General features: G+C 45.3%; 1 long non-coding RNA gene across 5 annotated transcripts; it reads right to left on the bottom strand.

Annotated features, from left to right (window-relative positions):
- On the bottom strand, positions 1 to 12,000 carry LOC124033981. Of its 5 annotated transcripts, XR_006838484.1 has the most exons (4): positions 4,347 to 4,735; positions 1,011 to 1,418; positions 548 to 721; positions 1 to 89 (listed from the first exon to the last, which is right to left on the bottom strand). It is a non-coding gene; the product is annotated as an uncharacterized LOC124033981 (long non-coding RNA). The 5 variants fall into 5 exon arrangements; XR_006838485.1 differs by lacking the exon at positions 4,347 to 4,735 and adding an exon at positions 11,702 to 12,000 and having other exon boundaries at positions 1 to 721; XR_006838482.1 differs by having other exon boundaries at positions 1 to 721.
- Between the last annotated feature and the right edge of the window lie 4,096 nt (positions 12,001 to 16,096).

Here is a 16,096-nt window from a genome sequence, read left to right as displayed (position 1 = left end):
AATGTTTAAAAACCATTTATTAAAAAACAATTCATCATGGACAAGTAATAATGGAGTTCATTGCAACTGCAAGGATGCCTGTTGTATGACTGAAAAAAAAATACAGACAATTACAAAGTGATAAATTGTAAAGTAATAAAGTGTAAAGTAATAAAGTATGTTCTTCATAAAAGACAAAATACAGGTTGACTTGTTGGCTACATTTACAGTACATTTTGAACAAATAACAAACAGATGTGTGTTTAATTTAGTGTCTGCACTTGAAACACCTCATCCATTATGTAGTGTGGTAAATGAGCTCACACAAATTTACCCAATTTCTAATTCTGAAATGACTATATTCAAAATCAGCAGACACATTGGCCCAAAAGACAACAAGTGGTGGATGGCCATTTATAGCAAAGCCCACCGTTGCCTTTAATGAGAGCAATGGCCACAATGGGTATCTGTTCAAAGGGAATGTCCTGTACATGTCAATGTTGTTAATCTCAATGACCAAGACATTACAATTCTCCATTGAAACATTGTAGAAAGCATTGCATCTTACTTATTGTGAACTTGATGCCACGGCCTGCCTCCGAAATGGTAGATAGTTGGTCCATGCCATAGTGGGAGGGCTTTTAAAAAAACTCTATCCCACCTGGCATGCCCTTTACCTCAATGGCCACCTTCTTGGCAGCCACAGCCATGTATGGAACTCTGGCAAGTCCACCTGCTTCATCTAAACAGAATTAAGGCTTTAGTGAAGGAAGATCAAGTGTATACATTATTTCAAGCTTCTACCAGTGATCCAGAAATCTGCTTACTTGAATATCAACAATGTAAATCAACAAGGCACAGTTACCACACATGTTTTTATAAATCAAATGTCAACCCGTGTATCCAGAACTCTGCCTGACTTTTAGAGGTTACATTTTTTAAGCTTGCTTAAAAGCGGAGCAGGACCGTAATTTATTGTTGAATCACATACAGTACATTTTAATAGTTACATAAAATAAAAACATACATACTAGACTTCTGGTTGAATAAGGCTTGTACTCCTTGCATCCGAGCCTTGTCAAACCCATTTGACTGTGAAGCTGCAGGTTTGCCTAGGTGTAGCAATAAAAGAGGCACAGTACTATATGAGTGTATTTAAAAGTCATTATAGATGTACAGATGTAGGATCTTAATTTGAGTCAGTTTGCTACAGCAGGAAAATAATTGTGCAGTAACAGGAAATGTGAATTATAATGAATTGACACATTTTTACGCAAAGGAAAATCAAGTCTGATTGGTTTAAAAGAAATGTGTACAGAAAACTGGCCCTCAATAAATTCCTTTGCCCTCCCAGATGTGGTTGCGCTGACTGGTATGGGGTCATCGGGGTTGTGGACAAGGATTGCTGTTTCGACTCCCAAACAATCCAACTCGATAACCTAGCAAAACATTACGTAGAAGACAAAATGAATAAATTATATGAAATGTAAAAACACAATACCTAAAAATCCTAATAGGAAAATAGTTGGTGAAAAGACTGAAATCCTTCCATAAGGAAAATGCCTGTCTGTAACGTCTGCTTCCAACACACCCTCAAAGACGTAGATCTCCTGAACGCAGCTCACTTTCTAGCCCTCTTTCCAGCTCACGCTCTCTCAAACACCTAGATCCCCTGAATGCAGCTCACTCTCCAGATCCCAATCACCTGTGTCATTATCACACTATTTAGTTCAGTTCTTTAGATGTATGATATTTTTGCATGCCTCACTAATGACTCATTTGACCTATTCCCTGCCTGTACTTTCTGATTTCCTGTTATCTACCTATTACCTGACCTCCCGGACGATGTTACTCGCCTTTCCCTGCCTGTACTTTTGCCCTTTTGGACCCCCTGTGTATGACCTTCTGCCTGCTCCTGGCTTTACTTGGCTCATCGCGATCTACCCACGGACCATCCCACATTCTCAAATTCAAATATTGTTTAATAATACAAACTTTTGATGTCCAAGGGTGTCTGTGTTCCACAGTTCACATTCCAATCTCGAACACTACAGAGCATAAGGGCAGCATATTTTATGACTGACCCATAAAACAGCCAATTTCCTGCTCTCCCCCTCTACAAGAGAGAGCACGCTGTAGAGTGGAGCCACTGTAACCTGATCCTTCAAATCACCACAGGAGTGTAATGACAATAGGAAGCCATCATTTTACTCCTGAAAGACATGACATCCATGTCACAGCTTATCAGTTCTACCTGCTAGGACAAAGCCATTCTGACTATTTCCTACATTATGCTATCAGACCCTATACTGGTAAAGATACATTTAACGTCTACATGATTCTATGATGTATTCAAATTAAAAATTGTACTGGTTGCATACAAATATTTAGCAGATGTTATTGCGAGTGTAGCGGAATGCTTGTGTTCCTATAGCGCCAACAGTGCAGTAGTATCTAACAATTCACAACAATACACACAAATCAAAACGTAAAAGAGTAGAATTAAGAAATATAAAAATATTAGGATGAGCAATGTCGGAGTAGCATTGACTTGAATATAGAATAATGAGTAAAGCAGTATGTAATCATCATTAAAGTGACCAGTGATTTCATGTCTATGTACATAGGGCAGCAGTCTCTAGGATTCAGGGTTGAGTAACCGGGTGGTCGACAACTAGTGAAAATGAGTAAGTTCAGGGCAGGGTACTGGCTAGTGATGGCTATTTAACAGTGTGATGGCCTTGAGATAAATGCAATTCATACTGTGCCTTAATATGTTCTACTAATAAATTAAAACTATAACCTTTGGAGAGATTTTGCCTATCATGCTGTACCAAAAGCAATTACCACCGACTGATGCACACATGACTGTAAGTCGCTTTGGATAAAAGCGTCCGCTAAATGGCATATATTATTATTATTATTATTATTGTGTGGCAAAAAGGAGTCTTGCTGTGGACCAGTGAAACAGACCAATCTAAAGATACTACACACAGATGAAATGGGAGACTACAACCAGTTTGTCACATCATTCCTTTTGATCTTTCCCGTGAGCAGTGGCAGTCTTTCTGAATTCATAAACTAGGATCTGGGTCGGCCATCATTCAACGACCAATGCGTGAGACTGCTCTCTACATAAAAACTAAACTAAAGCTATAGAAGTGCAAATGAGCCATCGTGGGGCATTGTGCCCACAATAGCCTGGGACTTGGTTGGAGGCAGTACAGAGTTGAATTCAATAGGCACCAAACATAATGAAAATGGACTGAAACTGCAAGGGACTACCTGAACTTGTCCTATAAGAAACGCTTGTTTTCAGTTTCATTGAAAAAGGGAATTCTGCTACTTACATAAGTTACAACAGATATACCTAACCCTCTTCCTGGAGATCTAACATCCTGTGGGTATTCAGTCCAACCCTAACCTAAAATACCTGATTCAGCTAATTGATGGTCATGCTCCAGGCACTGACCAAATTGCAGATAATGCATTGCATCAAGCAATATAGTTGCCTAGCAAGTCATTTGCATGCTACGTCATCAACTGAGCTGTCAGGCATTAGATTGCTATACCGCTCTGCTATATCATATGGGTGGCATTCCTGCCTGATTACATTGCAGACACCTGCCAGATCTTGCTAAGCTTGGGAAGGTGTTTAATATATCAGCTAAACACATATGATATAGCAATTTAATGTCCGACAGTCGATTAATTGGGTCACAACCATTGGTTGATGCAATGCAATGTCTGCAATGTAATCAGGCAGGAACACCACCAGTATGTGGTTAGGTGATATGTTCAACACTAGCCTCGCGTGGCTATTCTCCCAAATATTGTCTTTGAAGTCTGGAGCAATCCAGTATAGGATTCTGGGTTTGAATGTGTAGTTTATCTAGCGCACCTAACTAACTGGTTGATAAATTGAATCACGTTAGCTACTACTGGGTTTGGAGTGAAAACCTACAGGATGGTAGCTCTTCAGAAACATATTTGGTCAGCCCTGCAATAGTGCTTCGGGATTTGTACAAAATAAATACACAAGTAGAGGCCAATAAGTCAAAATAATCAGAAACAATTATGCTAATCTGTTACATTAACTAATGGAATTACAACCAGAAATGATGAAGCAATGAAGACCACCTGGAACGCACCCGTGTAGACATGTGACATGTCTGCGGGCTAGCAACCGCAACCTAGCAATGAACGCACCTGTGTCGACCTGCAACGCGCCCGCGGGCTAGCAATGCGACTACGAGCTAGCAATGTCAGTAAAGCTAGCCAGCTGGGCCACGAGTTGGCGGAGCTTGGTTAGAAGTGACGTTTAAAACGGTTTTTATTCATTTAGGAACTGCAAATACAATACTCACGTCTTATTTATTCATTTCAATTTTGCTTCCTATGGCGGGCAACGGAGGTCTGGTTGTCGGCCATGCTGGACATGTGATCTCGCGTTATTGTGTCATTGTCAATATAGTACATCTATACCACGATATGAAACGTTGATTTGAACCTTTTGACCAACTGTGGTCAGGTGGCTACCCACTGTCTGATTCATATTGCTTGATTTCTGATAGTTGTAGATTAGATCTGATTGCAATTGTATGGGGTGGATTTCTGATGAAAGTTGTCCATTACATTGACTGATTGCAATTGCATGGGGTGGATAAAACTATAGCTGCGTTTCAATTTTAAAAAAAGTAGACAGCACCTCGGCCCTAAACCCTCAGCCCTTGGGGGAATCTAAGCGGCCATATTTGTCGTCGGTCCAAAAGATTAGCCAAGCAAGGGACGTTTGCAATGTAAGCCCCTCAGCCCTCATTTTTAGTGGAGTTTGCGAGTGTATACTTATGCTCACTTCGGGACCTGAAACGCCCATAATTCAATTCGCAATGTTTGTACGTCCTCTAATAAAACTTGTGTTGGCGGCAGGGAAGTCAGGCGCAGGAGAACGAACTTTGTATAATCGGAGTCGTTTAATGAGTGCTGACCAAAAACCCAAATATACAAAAATAACAACGTGGGTACAAAATCCATCGCACACCAACACATACTAGCACAATCACATACAATAAAACAATCTTAAAGTAAACGCCACAAACTCATGTCGGGAAAAGAAAAAAGGCGAATCTAATCTACGCCCGTTCTGATAAAAACTTCAGGGCATCTAGCCTCGGGGGATGCCTTGCTTGACCATACCCTCCTTCCTTCCTTCCTTCCTTCCTTCCTTCCTTCCTTCCTTCCTTCCTTCCTTCCTTCCTTCCTTCCTTCCTTCCTTCCTTCCTTCCTTCCTTCCTTCCTGCCTGCCTCTTCCACCAAGCCTATTGTTTCTTATAGACAGAAAAAAGCAGAGGCTCTGAGCTGTCCGATCAGGTCCATTGTCTACTGAGCGGCGTGCATATGAGGGGAAACAGAGGGTTAAATACACAACATGTAATTGATGGGATTGGGACTAGGTGTGAAGGAGGACAAGACCAAACCAATGGAAAATGAAAAATTGATCAGTGACGGCTAGAAGATCGGTGACGTCGACCGCCGAACACCACCCGAACAAGGAGAGGGACCGACTTCGGAGGAAGTCGTGACAGGATATCCCCAAAAATATAGTTAACTGACAAATTCCAAGAATCCTTAAATAATGTGAAGTCAACTAGGAAAATCATCAATCAACTGTTGAATAAGAAAAAGGCATCTACAACTAGTAGGCATCTATAACTATTTCTGTTATTTCACGTGAATTCAATAACTTTTTTGTGATTGTGGGTTCCTCTCTGTCAAAGAAAATGTTGGAAATTGATGGAAATCCCTTGGACTAAATTAAATTAATGGATTAATTAATTTCCCTTCTCTTCTTCAGTTTGATCCTCCTGTTGTAATAGAGGTGATGGAGGTAATCTCATGATGAGATTGGTGCCTCTTTGGTGAAATCAGGGTTTTCCTCGATTACTGAGCCTTTAAAATACAGTACCAGTCAAAAGTTTGAGCATACCTACTCATTGCAGGGTTTTTCTTTATTTGTACTAATTTCAACATTGTAGGATAATAGTGAAGACATCACAACTATGAAATAACATATATGGAATCAAAATATATTTTATATTTGAGATTCTTCAAAGTAGCCAACCTTTGCCTTGATGACAACTTTGCACACTCTTGGCATTCTCTCAACCAGCTTCATGAGGTAGTCACCTGGAATGCATTTCAATTAACAGGTGTGCCTTTAAAAAATATTTTTTTGTGGAATTTCTTTCCTTCTTAATGCATTTGAGCCAATCAGTTGTGTTGTGACATGGTAGGGGTGGTATACAGAAGCAAGAACAGCTTAAATAAGCAAAGAAAATCGACCATCCATCATTACTTTAAGACATGAAGGTCAGTCAATACGGATTTTGAAAGTTTCTTCAAGTGCAGTCGCAAAAACCCTCAAGTGCTATGATGAAACTGGCTCTCATGAGGACCGCCACAGGAAAGGATGACCCACAGTTACCTATGCTGCAGAGGATAAATTCATTAGAGTTAACTGCACCTCAAATTGCAGACCAAATAGAGTTCAAGTAACAGACACATCTCAACATCAACTGTTCAGAGGAGACTACATGAATCAGGGCTTCATGGTCGAATTTCTGCAAAGAAACCACTACTAAAGGACACCAATAATAAGAGACTTGCTTGGGTCAAGAAACACAAGCAATGGACATTAGACTGATGGAAATCTGTCCTTAGCTCTGATGAGTCCAAATGTGAGATTTTTGGTTCCAACCACTGTGTCTTTGTGAGACGCAGAGTAGGTAAACGGATGATCTCCGCATGTGTGGTTCCCATCGTGAAGCATGGAGGAGGAGGTGTGATGGTGCTTTGCTGGTGACACTGTCAGGGATTTATTTAGAATTGAAGCCTGTAATGATCTTCGTCTGTTGTTTGTAGAAAGTCAGACCGAAATGCAGCGTGTAGGTTACTCATGATATTTAATGAAGAAAATGCTGTACATGAAATAACTGAGAATACAAAACAACAAACGAGTGAAACTAATTACAGCCTATCTGGTGACTAACACAAAGACAGGTACAATCACCCACGAAATACAACGCGCACTCAGGCTGCCTAAATACGGTTCCCAATCCGAGACAACGAGAATCAGCTGACTCCAATTAGGAATCGCCTCAGGCAGCCAAGCCTAACTAGACACACCCCTAATAATACACACTCCCAATTAATACAACCCCAATACGAAATACAACATATAAACCCATGTCACACCCTGGCCTACCCAAACAATTAACAAAACACAAGATACAATGACCAAGGCGTGACAGAACCCCCCCCCTAAGGTGCGGACTCCGGGACGCACCTCAAGAGCATAGGGAGGGTCCGGGTGGGCGTCTGTCCATGGTGGCGGTTCTGGCTCGGGACGTGGACCCCACTCCATAAATGTCCTAGTACCTCCCCTTCGCGTCCTAGGATAATCCACCTTCTCCGCCGACCATGGCCTAATAGTCCTCACCCTGATCCCCACATAACTGAGGGGCAGCTCGGGACCGAGGGGCAGCTCGGGACCGAGGGGCAGCTCGGGACCGAGGGGCAGCTCGGGACAGAGGGGCAGCTCGGGACAAAGGGGCAGCTCGGGACAGAGGAACAGCTCGGGACAGAGGGGCAGCTCGGGACAAAGGGGCAGCTCGGGACAGAGGAACAGCTCGGGACAGAGGAACAGCTCGGGACAGAGGGGCAGCTCGGGATAGAGGGGCAGCTCGGGATAGAGGCGCATCTCGGGACAGCGGGGCATCTCGGGACAGAGGGGCAGCCCGGGACAGAGGGGCAGCCCGGGACAGAGGGGCAGCCCGGGACCGAAGCAGCCCAGTACTGAGGGGAAGCCCGGTAATGAGAGGGAGCCCAGTACAGAGAGGAAGCCTAGTACTGAAAGGAAGCTCAGTACTGAGAGGAAGCTCAGGCAGGTAGTAGGCTCCGGTAAATCCTGGCTGGCTGGTGGACCTGGATGATTCAGGTTGTCTGGCCGATCTAGAAGATCTTGGCAGACTGGCACTTCTGGCGGATCCTGGCAGACTGGCACTTCTGGCGGATCCTGGCAGACTGGTGACGCTGGGCCGACTGGCGGCGCTGGGCAGACAGGAGACTCCGGCAGCGCAGGAGAGGAGAAAGGCTCTGGCTGCGCTGAACAGGCGAGGCGCACTGGACGCGCTGGGCCGACTGGGAGCACTGGTGGCGTTGGACAGACAGGAGACTCCGGCAAGCGCAGGAGAGGAGAAAGGCTCTGGTTGCGCTAAACAAGCGGGAGACTCCGGCAGCGCAGGAGGGGAGAAAAGCACTGGCTGCGCTGAACAGGCGAGGCGCACTGGAGGCCTGGTGCGTGGTGCTGGAACTGGTGGTACTGGCGCAAGGACACGCACAGGAAGCCCGGTGCGGGGAGCTGCTACCGGAGGACTGGTGTGTATAGGTGGCTCTGGATAGACCGGACCGTGCAGGCGCACTGGAGCTCTTGAGCACCGAGCCTGCCCAAGCTTACCTGGCTCGATGCCCACTCTAGCCCGGCCAATAGGAAGGGCTGGTATAAGTCGCAGCTGGCTCTGCACCCGCACTGGAAACACCGTGCGCTCCATAGCATAACACGGTGCCTGCCCGGTCTCTCTAGCCCAACGGTGAGCACAGGGAGTATGCACAGGTTTCCTACCTGGCATAACTATTCTCCCTTTTAGCCCCCCCCAACAAATCTTTTGGGGTGACTTTCCGGTTTCCAACCACGTCGCAGTGCTGCCTCCTCATACTCACGCCTCTCCGCTTTATCTACTTCTATTTCCTCCTTGGGACGGCGATATTCTCCCGGCTGCGCCCAGGGTCCTTTTCCGTCTAATATCATCTCCCAAGACCAGAAGTCCTCATATTGCTGCTCCTCACAATTAACAGGGAGAGTAGGCTCAGGTCTGACTCCTGACTCTGCCACTCTCTCTCTGCGCTTTCCCCGTTACCTACGGTTTTCGCTCTGTATAGCCGTGCTCTCCTTTTCGATTCCATCCGTGTATAGCCCTCTTCGCATTGCTGTAGGGAATCCCAGACGGGCTCCTGCACTCGCACTGGGTCGGCCGCCCACCTGTCGATTTCTTCCCACGTAGTATAATCCATATCGTCCTCCTTCAGATCCTGCCAGTTCACACGCTGCTCGGTCTGTGAATCGTGGTGGGTGATTCTGTAATGATCTTCGTCTGTTGTTTGTAGAAAGTCAGACCGAAATGCAGCGTGTAGGTTACTCATGACATTTAATGAAGAAAATGCTGTACATGAAATAACTGAGAATACAAAACAACAAACGAGTGAAACAAATTACAGCCTATCTGGTGACTAACACAAAGACAGGTACAATCACCCACGAAATACAACGCGCACTCAGGCTACCTAAATACGGTTCCCAATCCGAGACAACTAGAATCAGCTGACTCCAATTAGGAATCGCCTCAGGCAGCCAAGCCTAACTAGACACACCCCTAATAATACACACTCCCAATTAATACAACCCCAATACGAAATACAACATATAAACCCATGTCACACCCTGGCCTACCCAAACAATTAACAAAACACAAGATACAATGACCAAGGCGTGACAAAGCCACACTTAACCAGCATGGCTACCACAACATTCTGCAGTGATACACCATCCCATCTGGTTTGCACTTAGTGGGACTATCATTTGTTTATCAACAGGACAATGAACCAAACACACCTCCAGGCTGTGTAAGGGCTATTTGACCAAGAAGGAGTGATGTAGAGCTGCATCAGATGATCTGGCCTCCACAATCACCCAATCTCAACTCAATTGAGATGGTTTGGGATGTGTTTGACCACAGAGTGAAGGACAAGCAGCCAACAAGTGATCATCATATGTGGGAACTCCTTCAAGACTGTTAGAAAAGCATTCCAGTTGACGCTGTTTAGAGAATGCCAAGAGTTTTTAAATTTGTTTAACACTTTTTTGGTTACTACATGATTACATATGTGTTATTTAATAGTTTTGATGTCTTCAGTATTATTCTACGGTGTAGAAAATAGTACAAATAAAGAAAAACCCTTGAATGAGTAGTTGTCCAAACTTTTGACTGGTACTGTATATTTATACATTTTTTGCTCAGAAAACTTAGGTGGCCAAATTTACATAAATGCTGTCTGCCATTTTCCTGGTACAGTTGAAACAAGGATTAATCAGTGAAGAGCACACTTTTCCAGTGTGTCAGTGGTTATCGAAGGTGAGCATTTGCACCCTGAAGTCAGTTGCAATGCCTAACAGCAGTCAGGTCAAGACCCTTCACTGAGATGGTTTCTGACCATTTGTGCAGGAAATCTTCGGTTGTGCAAAACCCCAGTTTCATCAGCTGTCTGGGTGACTGGTCCCAGACGGTCCCGCAAGTGAACAAGCCGGACGTGGAGGCCCTAGGCTGCCATGGTTACACGTGGTCTACGGTTGTGAGACCAGTTGGACGTACTGCCAGATTCTCTAAAAACTATATTGGAGGTGGCTTATGGCAGAGAAATTAACATAAAATTATATATTTGACCCCTTTTTTGTGAAATCCAATTGGTAGTTACAGTCTTGTCCCATCGCTGCAATTCCCATACGGATTTAGGAGAGGTGAAGGTCATGTGTCCTCCAAAACACGACCCTGCCAAGCCACACTGCTTCTTGACACACTGCTTGCTTAACCCGGAAGCCAGCCGCACCAATATGTCGGAGGAAACACCGTCCAACTGGCGACCGTGTCAGAGTGCATGCACCTGGCTCGAACCCAAATCTGTAGTGATGCCTGTAGCACTGTGATGCAGTGCCTTAGACAGCTGCGACACTCGTGAGGCCCGCCCCCTCAAAACTTTAGACATCTGTGGCATTGTGTTGTGTGACCAAACTGCACATTTTAGAGTGGCCTTTTATTGTCTCCAGCACAAGGTGCACCTGTGTAATGATCATGCTGTTTAATCAGCTTCTTGATATGCCACACCTGTCAGGTGGATGGATTATCTTGTAAAAGGAGAAATGCGTAAACAAATGTGTGCACAACATTTGAGAGAAATAAGCTTTTTGTGCATATGGAACATTTCTGTTATCTTTTATTTCAGCTCATGAAACCAACACTTTACATGTTGCGTTTATATTTTTGTTCAGAGAAGAAAAGGCTTTTCTTCCAAAAATACCTGTGGTACCATTCAAATCAGACAACAGAAACTCTTGAGAATCAGACTGGTTCCAGGCCATGTCATATCCTCTGACCCTTACATAGTCTCTGGTACTGTCCCCTGTCAGTGCCACTTCTGTTCAATACATCTGCACTTCATGAATGAATACAGGAAAAGTATTTAGACTGGCACTTGTATTCTGTTTGGGTTATCATTTTCCACTGTTGTTTTCAAATAATAGTATATGGTGTTGTCATCCATATTGAGTGCAGTTGAACCATCCAAATATACAACCTTCATTGTGCATTGTATCTTAGTAGTTTCTATGTTCACTTGCAGACATGGCCACCTGCTTGGAGGAACAAACAGAGTGTGCTGCTCCTGACTAAACAGCCTGTGACCAATGACAATGATGAGGGTGAATTGTACTTCTAAGCAGTTCACACTGACATTATATTGACAGTGACACATTTTATGTGATATATTACGTGACTTTTACATTGCACAAAAAACATGTGTTTATTTTACAGATTCTGAATTATCACCAACTGACCTGGTTGCTGGAATGCTGGATCACTTAAATAGGCTGAGTATCGATGACAACTTCAGTGAGGCACTGGAGGCAATGGCGAAGCAATTTAATGTAATTAAAGGCAATCCATCAAGTCTTGTGTCTGCCATCCGTTGCTTTGGGAAGTCTCACATCAGCCCAGCAGCCAATAGAGCAGCAGCACTCCGAAAAGCTGCCAGATGACCAGGCACTATGATTCCCTCTCAGCCTACAGTTGTTGCCTGTTGTTCCACCAAGTGTAACGGATGTGAAACGGCTAGTTTAGTTAGTGGTGTGCGCTAAATAGCGTTTCAATCGGTTACGTCACTTGCTCTGAGACCTTGAAGTAGTAGTTCCCCCTGCTCTGCAAGGGCTGCGGCTTTTGTGGAGCGATGGGTAACGATGCTTCGTGGGTGACTGTTGTTGATGTGTGCAGAAGGTCCCTGGTTCGCGCGAGGGGACGGTTTAAAATTATACTGTTACATTGATGCTGTTGACCCGGATTACTGGTTGCTGCGGAAAAAAGGAGGAAGGTCAAAAGGGGAGTGAGTGTAACTGATGTGAAACGGCTAGCTTAGTTAGCGGTGTGCGCTAAATAGCATTTCAATCGGTTACGTCACTTGCTCTGAGACCTTGAAGTAGTAGTTCCCCTTTGCACTGCAAGGGCCGCGGCTTTTGTGGAGCGATGGGTAACGATGCTTCGTGGGTGACTGTTGTTGATGTGTGCAGAAGGTCCCTGGTTCGCGCCCGGGTATGGGCGATGGGACGGTTTTAAAATTATACTGTTACAAAAAGGCCAGAACAGTGGCTTTAAGAACCCATACTGTTCACATGCTAAAAGGAAAAGGCCATCAGAAATTAGACACAACAAGTTGTCTGACTCAGTGTATGCAAATAGTTCTCACCCAAAGTGAATAAAACACATGTGAAGTAAAATTATGTTCCCCTTGAAGTTCCTACTGTCTTAATAATATACAAAATGCTCAATGGGAGTGGTTAGCCACTGGCATAGAAAAAAACATCTATTAAGGATTTAAAGAATATGATGTGAAACATAACTAAATCAGTAGAATACGCTATGCTACAGACATTGAATGTGTCTGAGCATTAAGGGACGTTAATGGCTAGCTCGGTCCACAACATTATGCTATTATATTTTTCAATCTTGAAATACAAGTGCAAATGTTATTAATCAGGGACTGCATTCCAAACACTTGCCAGACACACCCTCTCCCCTCAAATTAAGTGGACACTTCTGATAAGGGACCATAACATCTGCCGAGTTTACACTTGCAGGTGCGATGGAGGAAGGAATGATTTTCAAATGGACCGCCCGGTAGTTTGTGGGTGCTTTATGCGCTACAGTCAATTATGATTACATGTCTACTTATATTAACGATATAATTATTAATATATGATAGTTCTGTATGATAGCTAGCAAATTAATTAGCTAACTAACGTTAGCCTGCATAGCTGGAACTTTTGAAGAAGAAAAAGTTTTATTTAAAAAAAAATCCAAAGGCTAACCAAACAAAAACATCATTACTTTTACGAGACGAGCTACCATACAGTAGGCGTATATTAATAATTATTTACATTTACATTTAAGTCATTTAGCAGACGCTCTTATCCAGAGCGACTTACAAATTGGTGCATTCACCTTATGACATCCAGTGGAACAGCCACTTTACAATAGTGCATCTAAATATTTTAAGGGGGGTGAGAAGGATTACTTTATCCTATCCTAAGTATTCCTTAAAGAGGTGGGGTTTCAGGTGTCTCCGGAAGGTGGTGATTGACTCCGCTGTCCTGGCGTCGTGAGGGAGTTTGTTCCACCATTGGGGAGCCAGAGCAGCGAACAGTTTTGACTGGGCTGAGCGGGAACTGTACTTCCTCAGTGGTAGGGAGACGAGCAGGCCAGAGGTGGATGAACGCAGTGCCCTTATTTGGGTGTAGGGCCTGATCAGAGCCTGGAGGTACTGAGGTGCCGTTCCCCTCACAGCTCCGTAGGCAAGCACCATGGTCTTGTAGCGGATGCGAGCTTCAACTGGAAGTCAGTGGAGAGAGCGGAGGAGCGGGGTGACGTGAGAGAACTTGGGAAGGTTGAACACTAGACGGGCTGCGGCGTTCTGGATGAGTTGTAGGGGTTTAATGGCACAGGCAGGGAGCCCAGCCAACAGCGAGTTGCAGTAATCCAGACGGGAGATGACAAGTGCCTGGATTAGGACCTGCGCCGCTTCCTGTGTGAGGCAGGGTCGTACTCTGCGGATGTTGTAGAGCATGAACCTACAGGAACGTGCCACCGTCTTGATGTTAGTTGAGAACGACAGGGTGTTGTCCAGGATCACGCCAAGATTCTTAGCGCTCTGGGAGGAGGACACAATGGAGTTGTCAACCGTGATGGCGAGATCATGGAACGGGCAGTCCTTCCCCGGGAGGAAGAGCAGCTCCGTCTTGCCGAAGTTCAGCTTGAGGTGGTGATCCGTCATCCACACTGATATGTCTGCCAGACATGCAGAGATGCGATTCGCCACCTGGTCATCAGAAGGGGGAAAGGAGAAGATTAATTGTGTGTCGTCTGCATAGCAATGATAGGAGAGACCATGTGAGGTTATGACAGAGCCAAGTGACTTGGTGTATAGCGAGAATAGGAGAGGGCCTAGAACAGAGCCCTGGGGGACACCAGTGGTGAGAGCGCGTGGTGAGGAGACAGATTCTCGCCACGCCACCTGGTAGGAGCGACCTGTCAGGTAGGACGCAATCCAAGCGTGGGCCGCGCCAGAGATGCCCAACTCGGAGAGGGTGGAGAGGAGGATCTGATGGTTCACAGTATCGAAGGCAGCCGATAGGTCTAGAAGGATGAGAGCAGAGGAGAGAGAGTTAGCTTTAGCGGTGCGGAGCGCCTCCGTAATACAGAGAAGAGCAGTCTCAGTTGAATGACTAGTCTTGAAACCTGACTGATTTGGATCAAGAAGGTCATTCTGAGAGAGATAGCGGGAGAGCTGACCAAGGACGGCACGTTCAAGAGTTTTGGAGAGAAAAGAAAGAAGGGATACTGGTCTGTAGTTGTTAACATCGGAGGGATCGAGTGTAGGTTTTTTCAGAAGGGGTGCAACTCTCGCTCTCTTGAAGACGGAAGGGACGTAGCCAGCGGTCAGGGATAAGTTGATGAGCGAGGTGAGGTAAGGGAGAAGGTCTCCGGAAATGGTCTGGAGAAGAGAGGAGGGGATAGGGTCGAGCGGGCAGGTTGTTGGGCGGCCGGCCGTCACAAGACGCGAGATTTCATCTGGAGAGAGAGGGGAGAAAGAGGTCAGAGCACAGGGTAGGGCAGTGTGAGCAGAACCAGCAGTGTCGTTTGACTTAGCAAACGAGGATCGGATGTCGTCGACCTTCTTTTCAAAATGGTTGACGAAGTCATCTGCAGAGAGGGAGGAGGGGGGGAGGACTCAGGAGGGAGGAGAAGGTGGCAAAGAGCTTCCTAGGGTTAGAGGCAGATGCTTGAAATTTAGAGTGGTAGAAAGTGGTTTTAGCAGCAGAGACAGAGGAGGAAAATGTAGAGAGGAGGGAGCGAAAGGATGCCAGGTCCGCAGGGAGGCGAGTTTTCCTCCATTTCCGCTCGGCTGCCCGGAGCCCTGTTCTGTGAGCTCGCAATGAGTCGTCGAGCCACAGAGCGGGAGGGGAGGACCGAGCCGGCCTGGAAGATAGGGGACATAGAGAGTCAAAGGATGCAGAAAGGGAGGAGAGGAGCGTTGAGGAGGCAGAATCAGGAGATAGGTTGGAGAAGGTTTGAGCAGAGGGAAGAGATGATAGGATGGAAGAGGAGAGAGTAGCGGGGGGAGAGAGAGCGAAGGTTGGGACGGCGCGATACCATCCGAGTAGGGGCAGTGTGGGAAGTGTTGGATGAGAGCGAGAGGGAAAAGGATACAAGGTAGTGGTCGGAGACTTGGAGGGGAGTTGCAATGAGGTTAGTGGAAGAACAGCATCTAGTAAAGATGATATATAGTTAATATAAGTAGACATGCAATCATAATTGACTGTGGTGCATACAAAGCACCCACAAGCTATAGGTGGCTGAAAACACAATGATCGTGGGATGAACGATCGACGAATTTCCGGGAAAAGGCGTCCATTTAAAAACCATTCAAAAAATAATAATTCCTTCCTCCCTTGCCTCGCAAGTGTGTTCTCGACAGACGTCATGCAACGTCATCAAAAGTGTGCACTTAATTTGAGGGCTGGGAGATATAGGTTGTCTATTTTAACTGTTTGAAATGTTTGAATGTAAAATTCGCACTACGTGATATTCCCTTCCGGTCTTGGAGACTTGGAGAGCATTCAAAGCGTCGTAGAATGCCCCTCTGAATAACGGGTCGTGGTTTTGGCTTATCTGTGTTGGAA

This window comes from Oncorhynchus gorbuscha, linkage group LG04 (assembly GCF_021184085.1).
Source record: "Oncorhynchus gorbuscha isolate QuinsamMale2020 ecotype Even-year linkage group LG04, OgorEven_v1.0, whole genome shotgun sequence".
Classification (NCBI taxonomy): domain Eukaryota; kingdom Metazoa; phylum Chordata; class Actinopteri; order Salmoniformes; family Salmonidae; genus Oncorhynchus; species Oncorhynchus gorbuscha.
This window is presented reverse-complemented; position numbering and strand designations above follow the sequence as displayed.